General features: G+C 52.5%; 1 protein-coding gene across 1 annotated transcript in view; it reads right to left on the reverse strand.

Moving 5' to 3' along the window:
• Positions 1 to 15,359, reverse strand: part of SMARCAD1 (SNF2 related chromatin remodeling ATPase with DExD box 1) — a 1,912,998-nt gene that overhangs the window by 1,793,477 nt on the left and 104,162 nt on the right. The gene's annotated exons all lie outside the window — the stretch shown is intronic.

The following is a 15,359-nucleotide window of genomic DNA, read 5'->3' on the forward strand; positions in this document are numbered from 1 at the left end:
TATATCTGCCCTGTACCTCAGAGCCACCCAACAAATTCCCTTGGAGGAAGGAACCAACTGTACTTCCCCGGTAGGAAGCTTGGCAGAAACAGGATTCATTTGTATCAGATCTTTCATTTGAGGCGATAAGAGCATGGCCCTTGGCATCAGGAGCCACAATATATGCCAGACATCATTGGCAAACAGAAGCAGCAACAAAAAAAACGAATAAATAAATAAAATTAGCAACCCTCCGTCTACCTTTGCAAGGTGTCAAGTTCTTTGTATAAAGAATGTAAGCACTCCAACCCATTGCATGCTAAGATCGTAACACCAATACTGTTGCTGGATAAAAAAAGATACATTTTCGGCCTTCGTTTCCTATGTCTCAAGACAGGCCTTCACTTATGCCTGGGGACAGGCCTTCGACTCAGCCCTTCCTGAATTGCAAGATACAAATCTAAAGTCCGGACTGCTGGTGAGAGGATTAAAATGGAACTGTGAGGGAATTAGAATCTGAAATGGAGCCTTCCAGAACATTGTAGAACCTTTGCAGACAAAGTCAACAGGGTGCTTAAAGAATTTAAGCATTGCCAACTGCAGCGAGTTGAGCTCAAAACCTGTCAATGGATAAAAAGATGAATTTTGGCCTATATTCCAAATGTCTCAAGAATAGGCCACAACGTAAGGCCGGGGCACAGGTCCAGCCCTTCGACTAAGTCCTTGTTACAGCACAAGATGTAAAACTAACATTCAGACTACTGAGCAGAGTTCTCCTCTCAATCCGTGTCACTAGTTCATGGTCATAGGGCCCTTAAATGAGGCAAGTCTTTCAGGAACTATTTCAACTACTATAAACGTAGCAAGCATCTACCCGTGTGGCCTTTGTATAGAGAGTCAGGGACATACCTGCACTCAAAGTCAATCTCAAAGTCCTGAAACACTTCATCTTTCATGCTCACCTTAGGATGGAGGTCATCTTGCATCATTAGACCTTGCAGATGCTCATCTCCCTGCCCCTATTCGGCCTGGCCCCCAACAATTTGAGGTTTGCTGCACGGGAATGGTCATTATCTTTCCCAGACCATTAAGGCTGAAATCAGCATCTAGAGATTTTATAAAAAGGTTGTTGTAGCTAGTGTCTATCCTCCATAAGGAAGATCTGCTGTTGCCATACTAGCGCGACAGGGCATCACAAAATGAGTCACTGACACCAATCCGTCAGTTAAAGGGCATTTATTGAATATCAATACAAGCGGTTGAGCTGGTAGATTTTGCTGTCAAATTCAGGGCTCACAGGGGTCTGGGGGAATATGGCTCTAGGGCCGTCCCGCTCTAGCTCATCTCCCTGGGTTACAGACATCCTAATCAGGGAATCCGTAACAGGTTCTCTGTCCGCACCAAGAAGAGAGCCCTCATCCAAGTCCGCAGCTCTGCGGCATCCAACAACTCGGCCGAACTCTTTAAAATCTGCAAGGAGCTGGCCAATCCTGCTGCAGTCTCTGCCTCTCTTGTCCCCTCCCAGGTCCTCTGCTCAGCCCTGGCTTCTCATTTCATCTCCAAAACTCAGAAAGTCCTGTCCCCTCTCTTCTGCTCCTCTTCCTACCTCCGCTCCACTCCCCTCCCCTCTTCCTCTGGCCCTTCTGTGCTCCCCCCTCTCCTTCTCTGCCTTTCCCCTGTTCTCCCCAGACAATGTTTCTAGACAAGTCCGATCTAGGAGAGTCGTCAAAACAGGTTCTCCCCTGTTCCTCTAAAACCATCAAGGATCATATTGACACCCTGGCTCCTGCTTTGGCTGACTTCTGCAACCACTCCTTCGCCACTGGAGTCTCCCCCCCCCTGAAGCACTCCCTTGTGCACCCGCTTCTCAAGAAACCCTCAGGAAACCCCCTCCTGCCCTGCTAACTACCGCCCAATCTCCATCACTCCTTTCCTGGGCAAACTCCTGGAAATGCTGTCCAGCTCCAAGCTTAATCTTCACACTGAATTGGTTGTCTGTCTCCATGACCATCAGTCTGCCTTCAACGCTGCCAGAAGTACTGAAACTGCTCTGCTGAAGATCCGTGAAGACCTGCTCTCCAACCTTGACTTAAATACCCTGTATCCTCATCTTACTTGATCTCTCTTCTGCCTTTGACACGATCAACCATGCCATCCTGCTCAACCGTCTCCACGATAACCTGGGTATCACTGATCCTCTCCAATCGACCCTCCCAGGTCCAATTTGGGTCCTTCCCCTCCTGTATCTCTACCTGTGGTGTTCCCCAGGGGACTAACCTCTCTCCCTGGCTGTTCAACTAATACCTGGCACTCCTTGCCCGCCGCATTGCTGCTCTCTGCCCCAACTTTCAGTGCTATGCGGACGACACTCAGCTCATTTTCAGGCTCCCTTCCACCACCTCTTCTTCTCTCACCTCGGTCTGTCCGCTATACAGGAGTGGTGTACCGCCAATGATCTCTGCCTTAATGCCACAAAGACAGATTGTCCTCATCGGCACACCTGCTCCCTCCTTTCCCTCTCTGGCCGGCCTCTTAGCCATCTTCCTTCTCCCACATGCAAGGCTAAAAACTAAAAACCTCAGGGTCATCTTCGACTCCACACACTTTCTCTCCTCACATCTCTGACGTCTCTAAGAAGTCACAATGCCTGCTGCACCTCCTCAGAGCCATTCTTTCTTTCCTCTCCTTCCCATAGAAGCTTACTGTCTCCAGAATTCTGGTTCGCTGTAGGCTGGACTACTGCAACATACTGCTTCTACTCTCTGCCCTCTGCAACTCATCCAGAACAGGACTGCAAGACTTGTCCATGGCCTCAAACCCAAGGATTGTATCTTTCCAGGACTGGAATCTCTTAACTGGCTCCCAGTGGCTGCAATTTTTAAGTTCAAAACCCTCTGCATTGTCTACAAGGCTACCTGGGGCCTCAATACCTCCAACTCTCTCTTCCTAGATATCTTCCTTCTCGAGCTCTTCGCTCATCCGCCTCCAACTCCCTCAGGGTCAGTCGCTTCTCCAAGCAACGAGTTGGTGGTAGATCTCTTTCTTCGGCTGGGGCCTCCCTCTGGAACAGCCACCCTGCCTCCCTGAAACGCAGAGAACCATCTCTGGTTCCGGGAGCACCTCAAGACCTTCCTCTTTACTTCTGCTTTCTCTCCTCCTCTCCCCTGCTGAACTCCTGACTGTAACTGCACTAGTCACCTAGCTACCCTCTAATCTTGGTCCCATGACCCCTCCCCCGCCAGCTGCACACCTGCACTGCCTCCTGCGCAACCCCTGCAATTGGGGGCCGTTTCTGTATCCCTACAGTCCCCACCAGCTTTTGACACTTGATGTCTGCACTTCTGCACTTGACACTAGCTGGCTGCACTTTTACCTATTCTATTTATTTTTCCTTACTGTTCATCCTATGTATTGCACTGCCCACCCCTTTCCCCCCCACACTTACCCTCTCCCACCTTCCTCTTCACTTGCGATCTCACTATCACCTGGCCTAGTAAGATCGTTGTCCTTGTATTCCCTCGGTTCCCGCTCCCTTGCCTCGTCGCGACTTGAAACACTTGTGTATAAGCGTGATATAAGTGCTATATCAGGTGTTAATGCGATCCGCAGGTGACCCCTACTGTCTGTTTTGCCAGGTGCTGCAGTGGTGCCCCTGAACACCGGCTGATTCCCTAGGAGCCTTCCATCTTTCCCTCTCCTAGCCCTGCTTAGTTTTCCACAGGAGTTCAGGGATGGTGCCTTCTCCCACACTGTTAAGAGACTCTTCAGCACCACAATGTTCTCTCCAACACACTACTGTCCCTCCATTGTGACACGGCCACCCTACCTCCACCCTTTGATGTTACCTTTTCTCTTCCTCTACATCTCCACGCACTACTACCACTTACCTCTCTTCTCTACTACTACTTATATGCACTGTGAGGGTGTAGGAGTAAGAGTCAAACACAAGGGTGGCATGTTGATTGGCAAATACTTTAATTTATAGTTAAAGCAAAGGGAGTTGGAGGAAATCCTAACTAACCCTACCTCTAAGAGGGGTTTCAATGACTCAACAAAACTAGCTAATGAAACAGTCTGTGTAAGAATGTCCAAAGTAAAGTTTGCCAACCTGTGTCCAAATCCTAATCTATCCCTCACAAGCTTAACTCAACATAAGGTGAAAATGGAAATATCTCTTGACTGGCAACCTGCAGCCCTGCCTTGTAGTTGAAAACAATAGTTCTGAAAAGGTGTAGAAAAAGCAGGCAAATATTCCACAAGACTCAAGGGGTTGATTCCCTTCTCCCTATCCCCCCCTAATAGCACCCCCCTCCCTAAGTCTTTCCACTTTATCCAAGATTGTCTCTGTATCTTTAATCACCAGGATGTGTCTTTATCTTTACTTAGCAGGCCTGGCTCATAAGCCGTGCAACAAGAAAGAATGGCCTGGATACCTTTTCCAAGCCATCTTCAGAATCCTATAGCCTCTTGGTGTGCTGACTCAACTCCCACGTATTGCGACAATAAAGAATGGCCTGGTTCTCTCTACCCAAGCTGTGCTCAGACTTTCCTCTCAATTGCTACGGTGCCTAGACCCTACTTTCAGTACCCGTCTCCGGTACTGTGATGAGGAAGAACAGCCTAGATCGCTTTCCCAAGCTATGCAGAGGGTCCCCCCGATGTTTTCTGACCTGGCCCGGCTCCCAGGTACTGCGACGAATAAAAAAAGGATATCCTGGTTCTCTCTCCCAAGCTGTGCGGAGGGTCCCCGATTCTTTCTCAGTACCCCTCCTTTTAGCCCACTCTCCTGTCAAGTAGGGAAGGTAGTACTCTATGTTCTTGGATTCACAGTTCTCTCGCGCTCAATCTTCACTTCAACCCACAGCCTTGGTTTACCACTTGTAAAGTTCATATTACTATAGAGCTCTTTATTACTGTTTGCAGTGCGTTTCCCCAGCATGGGTCCCAGACCCTCTTCACTTGGTTACTCTCCCAGTTCTCTTTGTCTGATCTTTCTTTAAGCTACAGCCTTGGTTTACTCCCCTGCTAAGGTCTGTGAATATCATCTGTATCTGCAAAGTTCCCCTTTATTACTGGTCGCGGTATGACCTCCTGATGTGGGTCCCAGACATTCACTTTGTCTAATCTATCTTTGTTCCACAGACTTGGTTTACTCTCCTGCCACGGTCTGTGAGTGCCACTCATATCTGCAAAGTTTGCATTCCCTTTATCACTAGTCGGGGTATGCCTTCCTAATATGAGTCCCAGACCAACTTCACTAGGTCACTATGCCCCGGTGAGTATTCCTTCTGTTCTCTGTTTCAGGCATTCAGTACTCTCTGGGTCACCCCAACCCTGGGACTACCCACCCTTTTACCTATAGGGCCTTGGTCTCCACCATCCAGTTGTTCACGGGTCTCCCTGGAGCATCAGTGGCTTCTCTGGCTCACCAGGACCATCCCCTGGTCTTCCCCACATATCCTCAACAGATTGGCGGTGGTTTCCTTGCACTCCAGCAGCATCGGTCACCGGCAGGTACATTTCTTCTCCTCCAGTCTGCCTACTGCACCGCAGGCCTTCAGCAAGTGCGTCTCCCCCTCGGACACAGTCTGCTTTGCTGTCCTGCGTGTACCTGTGCACTTTCCCGGCTCATGCTGAGCCGAAAACGAAGACGCCATCCTTTTCTTCTCTCGCTGCCTTTGAATGACAGCTGACCAAATAGGTTGTTCCAAAGGCTAGAACGGGTGCATTCATTCTTGTCAGAGATCTTCATTACTTGTGGCCTCTTCCTCGTCCCAGCAGTTCTTGCCTGAGATATATTGCAAAAATACATGGGGGCACTAGGTAGTGTGGAATTTGAGGGTTTATGGAGGGAAGGTGGGAGGGTCAAAGTGATAACATGTTTTCCCGGAATCACCACTACTCTCAATGGGGTCCTCCCTCCATGCGATTCTCCCACCGAGTACCACCCTCCAGGGGGACTATCAGGCAGCAGCCTCACCTCCCTGCCCTAATGGGAAGGGGCTTCCCCATCTAAGCCAGTGACGATACCTCGGGATTAGTCAGAGCACCTACTACTACTACCTATCCACTCCAGCTTCTCACTACTACCACCTCTCCTCTTCGCTACTACCTTTACGCCTCTTCCAACATTATGACCTCTTCTACTACCTTCTCCTCACTACCACACCACTACAACTACCTCTCGCTACTAGTTCTCATTTTGAATACTTGTCCTCTGCTACCACTGCCTCCGCTTACAACCACTAATTCACTTCCTCCCCTCACTCAAGCAACACCACTTCACAGACCCCCTCTCTCCAACAACCTCCTGCTCCTTCCACTCTGTCCTTCTATGGTCTCCAACGTTCTCCTTCCACCCCCTGTTCTCACCCAACTAACGAACACTAAACCATCCCTAGGCTTCTCTTTAAATAACCCTCCCCCTCCCAGGACTGGTCAACTACCACTAACCAATGACTTACCTACATTTTGGGGGTGTGCCAGGTGAGGGCTATTGGAGGCTTACGGGCCTTTAAACCCAACACCCTTTTCTACATGGTGCTGCAGGATTTCTTGCATGGGTCTCATAAGGACCCATTAGAGAAATGTTCCTCCCTATTGTCACGGCCCACCTGTAGGCTTTTATTAAGGAACAAGTTACTTACCTGTAACTGTTGTTCTCCAGCATGGGTCTGGCATGGATTCACATGCTCATGAATATTCCCCGTCGTCAGGCTGGGAATCCTCGGTAAAGAAAAATCAGTATCAGTTTCGTTTCTGATCTGTCTTTCGTAGTAGTAACCAATCACTGATCTCTGCGTCATACTGACCACAGCCAATGACTACCATCTCCCTAAGCCCCGCCTCTGGCAGCCATCTTCAGATTTGGTAGCACGTGAAGTGGCAGTATGACCAAGTGAAGAGCCGCAGAGGGGTAGGCGGGAGGGTTCGCATGTGAATCCATGCCAGACCCATGCTGGAGAACAACAGTTACAGGTAAGTAACTTGTTTCTTCTTCAGCATGGGGTCTGGCATGGATTCACATGCTCATGAATAAAAGAATACATAGCAGTACACACATGCACAACCACGGGAGGTGGCAACAGGCTCAACATTAAGCAATACAACAACTCAACATTAAGCATCTCTTACCTTCTCATCAGGCTCACCTTAGGCGAACAGGTTGCGCAGCACTGCTTGGCCGACACTGGACTCCTCCCTGGAATCCCGGTCGACGCAGTAGAATTTCGTGAAGGTGTGCGTCGACCTCCACGTAGCAGCCCTGCAGATGTCCAGCAGGGGCACACCAGATAGGAACGCTGTGGGAGCTGCGATCGCTCTGGTGGAATGGGCTCTCGGACGGCCTGGCAGCGGTCGGTTTGCCAACCGATGACAGTACATGATACAGACGGAGAGCCACATGGAAATGGAAGCCTTTGAGAGAGCCTTCCCCTGATTGACAGGTCCAAAGTTCACAAAAAGTTGTGACGTCTTCCGAATACTCTTTGTGCGGTCCACGAAGAACTTCAGCGCTCTAGCCACGTCCAGCGAGTGCAAAGTCCTCTCAGCCGGCGACGAAGGCGACGGGAAGAAAACAGGCAACACCAAGGGTTCGTTGAGGTGGAAGTCCGACGGCACCTTGGGCATGAAGGAGGGGTGCGTCCTGAGCACTACCCTCGTGTCGTGAAAAGTGTACGGGGGCTTGCAGGAAAGGGCCTGGATCTCACCCACCCGTCGTGCGGAGGTGATGGCCACAAGAAACCCTGTTTTCCACGACAAGAACTTCAACGGAGCTGAGTGCAGAGGCTCGAACGGAGGTCCCATGAGCTTGGTCAGCACCACGTTGAGCTCCCACGCCGGGGCCGGAGCCTTCACCGGCGGGAACGATCTGAACAGTCCCTTCATGAATTCTTTCACCAGACGATGAGACCACAAAGACGTCCGTCCCGTGGTTCTGGTGTATCAGGAGATCGCAACAAGATGAATCTTGATGGAAGCGTGCGCCAGTCCAGCCTTGGCCAGCGTCAGTAGGTACGGCAGTACTTGAGGAGCCGTAATCCGTAGAGGGTTAATCTTCTGTGCGTGGCACCAGACAGAGAACCTCTTCCATTTGTGTCCGTAGCATTTAAGAGTTGAGGACGCCCTGGCCTTTGCAAGAACCTCTCTGCAGTCGGCCGGTATGTCGTAACCTCCAAACTCTAACGCTGCAGGAACCAGGCCTGCAAGTTCAGCGACTTCGGGTCGTGATGGAGGATGGCGCCTCCTTCCCTGGAGAGAAGATCCACGTCCACTGGCAGCTTGATTGACGGGGACGCTGACAAGTCCAGAAGTTACGGGAACCATATCTGCCTCGGCCACGCAGATGCGACGAGGATCATCCTGCACCGTGACCTCTTGAGCTGGTTGATGAGCCGAATCAGCAAAGGCAATGGAGGGAACACGTATAGAAACAGGCCCTCCCAGGGGAACGAGAAAGCATCGCCCATGCTCCTCGGCTGGGGAAACCTGCTGGCGAACCTCTGGCACTTGGAGTTCGTCACCGTCGCGAACAGATCGATCTGGGTGTGCCCCACCGTCGGAAGAGGCGGTCCACTAGATCCTGTCGTAGTTCCCACTCGTGGCACGTGCGCAGCTCTCTGCTGAGCGAGTCGGCGATGGTGTTTTTTATTCCTGCCAGATGAAACGGCACCAGAAACATCCCTTGGGTGACGGCCCAATGCCACAGATCCTGCGCCTCCTTGGACAGGGCTGGGGATCTGGTACCGCCCTGCTTCCTGATGTAGAACATGGTGGTGTTGTTGTCGGTGAAGATCCTCACCACCTTGCCCTTGAGGGACGGAAGAAAGGACCTGAGGGCCCAAAACACTGCCCGGAGCTCCAGGACGTTGATATGGAGGGACTTCTCCGCCGGAAGCCAAAGGCCTGTCGCATGCAGATTCTCAGTGTGCGCTCCCCACCCTTCCAGGGAGGCATCCGTGGTCACTGTCTTCTGGTGGCCCGGGGTTTGAAGTCCATGCCCGCAGTCAGATGCACGCGGGTGCCCCACCACCGGATAGCTCGACGGAAGCTCTCGTCGAGTGTGATCCTGTCCTCGAAGCTGCCAGTCGTCTGGATCCAGTGAGCATCCAGGAACTCCTGTAACGGGCGCATCCGAAGCCTGCACAGGCGGATGAGATAAATGCAAGAAGACATCATTCCGAGGAGGGATTTGATGGACCTCACCCTGGCCGCGTCCGCAACCAGCATCCGCTGCACCTTGCCCAAGATGGCCCTCGTGCTTTCCTCCGACGGAGAGGCCAGAAGCGCCACTGTGTCGAGTTTCGCTCCCAGAAACCGTGCATCTTGCGCGGGCACCAGGTGGGACTTGGCGTCGTTTATGGAGAATCCCAGGTCCGTGAGTAGTTGGACGGTCCTCGCCATGTGCTCCGCGGCGAGTTCCCTTGTCTTTGCTCGGATGAGCCAGTCGTGCAGGTAGGGGTAGATGTGGATCCCCTCCAGGCGCAGCCGCGCCGCCACCGGTGCAAGGCACTTGGTGAACACCCTGGGTGCCGACCTCAATCCGAAGGGAAGGGCTCTGAACTGGTAGTGACGCCCTTGGACCACGAATCTGAGAAACTTTCGGTGTCCCTTTAGGATGGGGACATGGAAGTAAGCATCCTCCAAATCCAACGACGACAGGAAATCGCCCTCCTTCAGCTGACCCAGGACATGCTGAAGGGTGGCCATCCGGAACTTCTGAGCCTTGATGAATTTGTTCAGTCGTCGTAGGTCCGGGATGGGACGCCATCCTCCTGTCTTCTTCTTCACGAGGAAGTATCTTGAGTAAACTCCGGAGCCCCGAAGCCTCTTTGGGACGAGCTCGATGGCGCCTTTCTTGAGCATCGCCTTTACCTGCAAGAGAAGTTGAGGGACGTGATGTTCCTTCCTGGCCACGGGGGGGACGCGCGGGCACTTCTTTAGAAACTCAAGCGCGTGACCCTGGGCCAGGGCGTCCAGCACCCAACGGTCGGTGGAGATGGACTCCCACACGCTGATGAAGTTCGCCAGCCGGCCTCCCACCGGGATGCTTCCGTGGGGGCCCGACCCCACGGCTGGTTCAGTCCTGCTTCGACGAGGCTTTGCCGCCTTGTCCTCCCTGGCGACGACAGCGGGGTCCACCCGACTTGCCTCGTCCCCTGTAGGCTTCCTGTGACGACGAACGGGCCGCTTGACGATAGGTGGAATATCCGCCGCCGGAACTTTTGGAGGCACCCTGCTTGCCTCCGGTGCTCCGAAAGGGCGGCCGTTGTTGCTGGAGAACACCAAGAGCCCGGGCCGTCTCCGTGTCCGTCTTGATGGCTTGTAGGGAATCGTCCACTGTTTTCCCAAACAGGTTGCTCCCGTCGAACGGCATGTCCAAAACTCTGGTCTGCACGTCCTGCCGGAAGTCCGTTGCCTTGAGCCATCCACGCCGTCTAAGGCACACGCCGTTGCCCAACTGGCGAAACCCAGTGTCAGCGATGTCCGTCGCTATCGTAATGGCGTGGTCCGACGCCACTTCTCCTTCCTGCAAGATCTCTAGGGCCTCCGCCCTCTTGTCGTCCGGTAGGAAGTCCAGCAGGGGGGCGATTTTGCACCACAACTCCCTGTCGTAGCGGGCTACGATAGCCAAGGCGTTGGCAGCCTTAATCGTCGTCGCTGCCGATGAAATGACTCTGCGTCCCATCGTGTCCAATTTCTTTCCCTCGCCGTCCGGGGGTGTGGTTGATGTAGAGGCTGAAGCCCCCCCCCCCCGCTTTCTTCCTGGTCGCCGCAGAGACGACCGAGTCCGGGGTCGGCTGTGCCCAAAGGCACAAGGGGGCCGCGTCCGGGACCCGGTACTTCTTCTCGTACCGATCCCTTCTCGCAGGCGTTGTGGATGGGTTCTCGAGGAGGGCGAGACCCTCATCCCAGATATCGTCCAGTAGAGGTACAGCGAGGACCGTCTTCCTCTTGGCCTCGCGCCGTTGATAAAGGAAACCTTCCTTCTTTTCTTCCGGGCAGAGCTGGAAAAGCTCGGATGCCCTGGCGATCATGGCATGAAACGATCCAATCTCGTCGGGCGGGGAAGCCCGGGGAGGAGATGACGACAGAAGATCCTCGTCGTAAACCTCGTCGTCTGTACCCGTCGCGGCCGTGTCCGTCCCCGTATCATCCCCACGGGTCATGGACGGCGAGGAGGGCTGAGCAGGGCGCGATGGTTGAAAATGAGGTGGATGATGAATCCTTCTTCTCTTAGGAGGAGGGCTCCCAGAAGGGCCTGGCTCCGGGTCCCCCGTCGGGAGCGGTTCCTCCGTTGGTGGTAACGGCAATCTCGTCCTTATCTCCGAGCATAAGAACTGCATAGCCAACAAAATGGCCACCGAGTTGTCTTGCGGCACTGGTTGAGGGGATTCCGACGGGCGGTCAGGAGCCTCGTCGGCACCCTCGACGTTATTGTCGTCTCTGACGTCGGGGTCCCTCCCGACGGGCTGGTCTTCTTCCATGCCAATGCCGTGGCTTAAGACTTCGATCAGCTCCTCTTCAGAGGTTGAGGCCGAATCCACGACGACCTCCTGCCCCCCCTTTTTCCTTCTCCGTCGGAGGTTTCACGGGGGTCCTGTCGATGGGCATGAAAAGAGGACTCCCTTCGCGGTGACAGGGAGACTCTGGGCCCCGAGGTCGCCTCCACTGGTGTAGCCTCCACAGGCTGAGCCAGGGCCGCCGCAACTGTCTCGATAGAGGCCTTGGCAGGGTGGATCAAGGCTTTGACCACCTTAGGTGCGCTCACCGCCTTCTCCTTGGGGGGAGGGTCACCGCCTCGCTGCCCCTCCTATGGGGCCTTCGAGCTCGACCGGGGTCTCTCCAGGAGCTTCGCCGGGTGCTCGGCCTTCCTCTTACCCGAGCCAGAGCGTTGGCTCGTGGTCGATGGCGCCGGGGAGGATGCGCCCTGCCTGGCAACCGTAGAGCCCGACCGTTCGGCGCTCCCGGTGCCAGCGGACTCGCGGTGCTTGGCCTTCTGTCGGGCCCCTGTCGCCGGGGAACCCTCAAAGGTCTTAGAAGACCGCTCGGACTTCTTCTTTTTCTCGCCTGACGGGCTCTTCCCTTCCAGCCAGTTGGCGAGACGCAGATGGCGGTCCTTCATGGTCCGCTCTGACATATTGACGCAAAACGCACAGTCCTTCTCCACGTGCGTCTTGTCCTCATGCAGGCAGTAGAGGCCCTGGATGCCAACTTCAGAGACATTCTGAAGTCGGCATCCAGGGCAGACCCTGAACAGCTTTCCGGGTGTCGAGCTTCCCTTCTCCTGGGCCATGTCCGAGACGGGCCTGAGAAACTTCTGGAGTCCTCCAAAAGCGTGGCTCGAAGAAATCTTCACCCTTGAGGGGCGTAGAAGAATCCGACACGGGTCCCCGTTAATCGGATAAAGAAACGGTGGAGCTTGAGGCTCTTTTGACCGAAAAGAGAAATTTTTCCTATGAAAAGCGCGAAAAATGCACTAAAGCTCGAGAGCAATAGCACGAGGATCCCAACACTTGAACGTGCGGTAAAAATCTGAAGATGGCTGCCAGAGGCGGGGCTTAGGGAGATGGTAGTCATTGGCTGTGGTCAGTATGACGCAGAGATCAGTGATTGGTTACTACTACGAAAGACAGATCAGAAACGAAACTGATACTGATTTTTCTTTACCGAGGATTCCCAGCCTGACGACGGGGAATATTCATGAGCATGTGAATCCATGCCAGACCCCATGCTGGAGAATATAGGGATCCCTGGTGGTGTAGTGTGTCTTCTCGCTTGTTGCATGGGCTTCAGCTGGAGCTGCACCCCCTCACGATGCAATGGGGCTCGCAGCTCCACCATTAAGCCTCCCTTCTCCTCCTCGCTAGCACTGTCCCTCTGTTCTCTGGCACCACGATCCTCAATGAGGCAGTGCACATGACTTCTCCCAGCACAGCAACCCGCGGGCTGCTGCAGCACTGTGCAGGCTTGCACGCCCCGGCCACTCCGGCCTTCCATTGGAGCGCCAGGGCCCCCTGCTTCTGGTTGGCGTCCAGCCGTAGCGCCAACACCTTTGCAGGGAAAATGGGACTGGGAAGGGGTGCGCCTACACTCACTTCGGCACCCATAGGGTAATTACCAGTTGGGCTCCCGCACTCCCTTTCAAAATTTGGGTACTCTGCACTGAAGTGCTCACAGCCAAGGGATCAACGACTACTCAATAAAATATCAAAATTCCCTGTCTAAATTGATGTATGTTGCACCAAACCAAAGAAGGTTCAGATTATAACTGAGCCCATAAGGGGAGTGTCAGTGTTTTCCCCAAATCAATCAGGCTTTTTGGGTTTTTTTTTTGGACCCTGATCCACAGTTCCTATCCCTAATTTGATCGACATTATTGGCAGCAAACAATCATTCACAGGCTCTGAGATTTACAGTGACCGCAACTTTTTAGTTCTTTGCTGTCTCTTTACTGGTGATTGTCAAAGCCGTAAGGCTCTTGTGTTGGTTCATCTGAACTCCAATACTAGATAACACTACCTGGTACCCTTGAGACTTCCAACGGGTGTCTTGAGTAGGACAATTGCGTAGCAGCTTAGACCCAAGAGCTTGCAAGCTGGTGGTAATGGTTGACCTTGCTTGATGGGCCTTCAAGATATTTGGTTGTAATCTGAGGCCCCTCCAGTGTTGTAGGAACTTCCTTTGGACAAAGATTCTGGGGGCTGTAACACTCCTTCCACCTTTCTCACCTCTTCTACTCTGCGCTTGCTTTGTTTGGCTCATCCTTTTATGCTCTGTTTTCAGTGTCCCCAGCTCTTTCCTCTTGGTGATGAAGAATCCTAGCACCCCTCAATAGGGCACAAAGCCATGTATGCCCAGGCTGCCTATAGTATGTGCATAAAGGGGAAATGAGCCACTGTTTCCTGCCCCAACCCACAAGGACAATGACAGTCGACAGGTTTAGAGTGGTCCATTTTCGTATTGTGGTTTGACAAGTAGTATTCTTTAACAGAATTACGTATATAGAGTACGCATCTTTGGAACACACATCTCATTAAGATATGGCTCCTACCCAATGTGGTGCATCAAATCCAAATAGATTTCCCAACCAAGGTTACACTGTAGGTGTGCCTTGCATATCTGCAGATCCAGATGAGTCAAACTGCTCACCTCCAATCAAGTGCTCAACTGACTCATAAGCCACTCATTGATGAACGTAAAGACCAAATCTGCTCTTACAGCAGAACTCAAAAGATCATGACGTGATTCACTACGACCTCATAAGCATGTAGAAAGAAGAAATGATAGCGCACATATGACTCGCTACACCACACTGACATCATTCCTGTTAGGTTACGAACACGAAGAACGCTGGCTGCCTAAGTAAACACTGCACGAGCCATGATGGTCATGTGCTGCTTCGTCAGCGTGCATCACGTGATGATCCCAGCTGAACAGTTGTGACAGCTCTACTGCATATGTCAAATGCAGAGCCAACATGCTGTCATTAACATTAAAGGAGGACTTGCATATCCACTGTCTTGGATTCCATGACAACCCGGCTAAAGCCTCAAGCCTGTAGCCCCTCACATGCCGTGATTCATCCCCACTCCTCACTAGGCTACGGCAACGCAAAAAAATGCAATGCTGCCAGAATATGGTGCATTTAAGTAGTGACAGGCGCGTGCAATTATCAAAGCACCGTACAACACTGGATATTATCAGCTGCACCCTTGCCTCAGTGTGTATAAAATAAAACGGATGGCTCAGATATTGCCAACCACATCAAGAAAGGGGGCGAGTATCACTTAGTGCTACTGCATATGTCCCTACCTCAGTACGATTCACCTCACAATTACTGACATACACCAGTAATGTGGGCAAGACATACCACCTCACGGTGCATGCACGTGACTTAGCCGACCTTATATCAGCCAATAGCCTTGACTTTTTAGCAGTCACTGAAACCTGGCTACACCCAGCAGCAGGTCCCTCGCTTCTGCTCGCCTTATCCGAAAACTACACTATCCACAGAGCTGACAGAACAACCAGCAAGGGGACAGGGGGTTGCCTTCATCTCCAAAAACCCAGCTCGGCTCGAGAGAATTTGTCTCCCAACCTTTCCTATCAGGAGAACTCCTCTCCGTCAAACTGCCAATATCATCCCAACGTACTATTCTCATACATTTGATCTATAGACCCCCCTCGTCCCATGTCCTCCTTTGAAGACGATATCATGAACCTACTCTCACACCACACCAAACCACACCAAACCCAAAACACAAATACTACTTCTAGATGATCTAAATCTAGGATTCCATGACCCACTCGACCCCCACGCTAAAGCTGTAGAACAATCCCTTCAAGAACTAAACTTTAGTCAACTCATATCAGAACCC

This window comes from Ambystoma mexicanum, chromosome 6q, assembly GCF_040938575.1.
Source record: "Ambystoma mexicanum isolate Mex_15411 chromosome 6q, UKY_AmexF1_1, whole genome shotgun sequence".
Classification (NCBI taxonomy): domain Eukaryota; kingdom Metazoa; phylum Chordata; class Amphibia; order Caudata; family Ambystomatidae; genus Ambystoma; species Ambystoma mexicanum.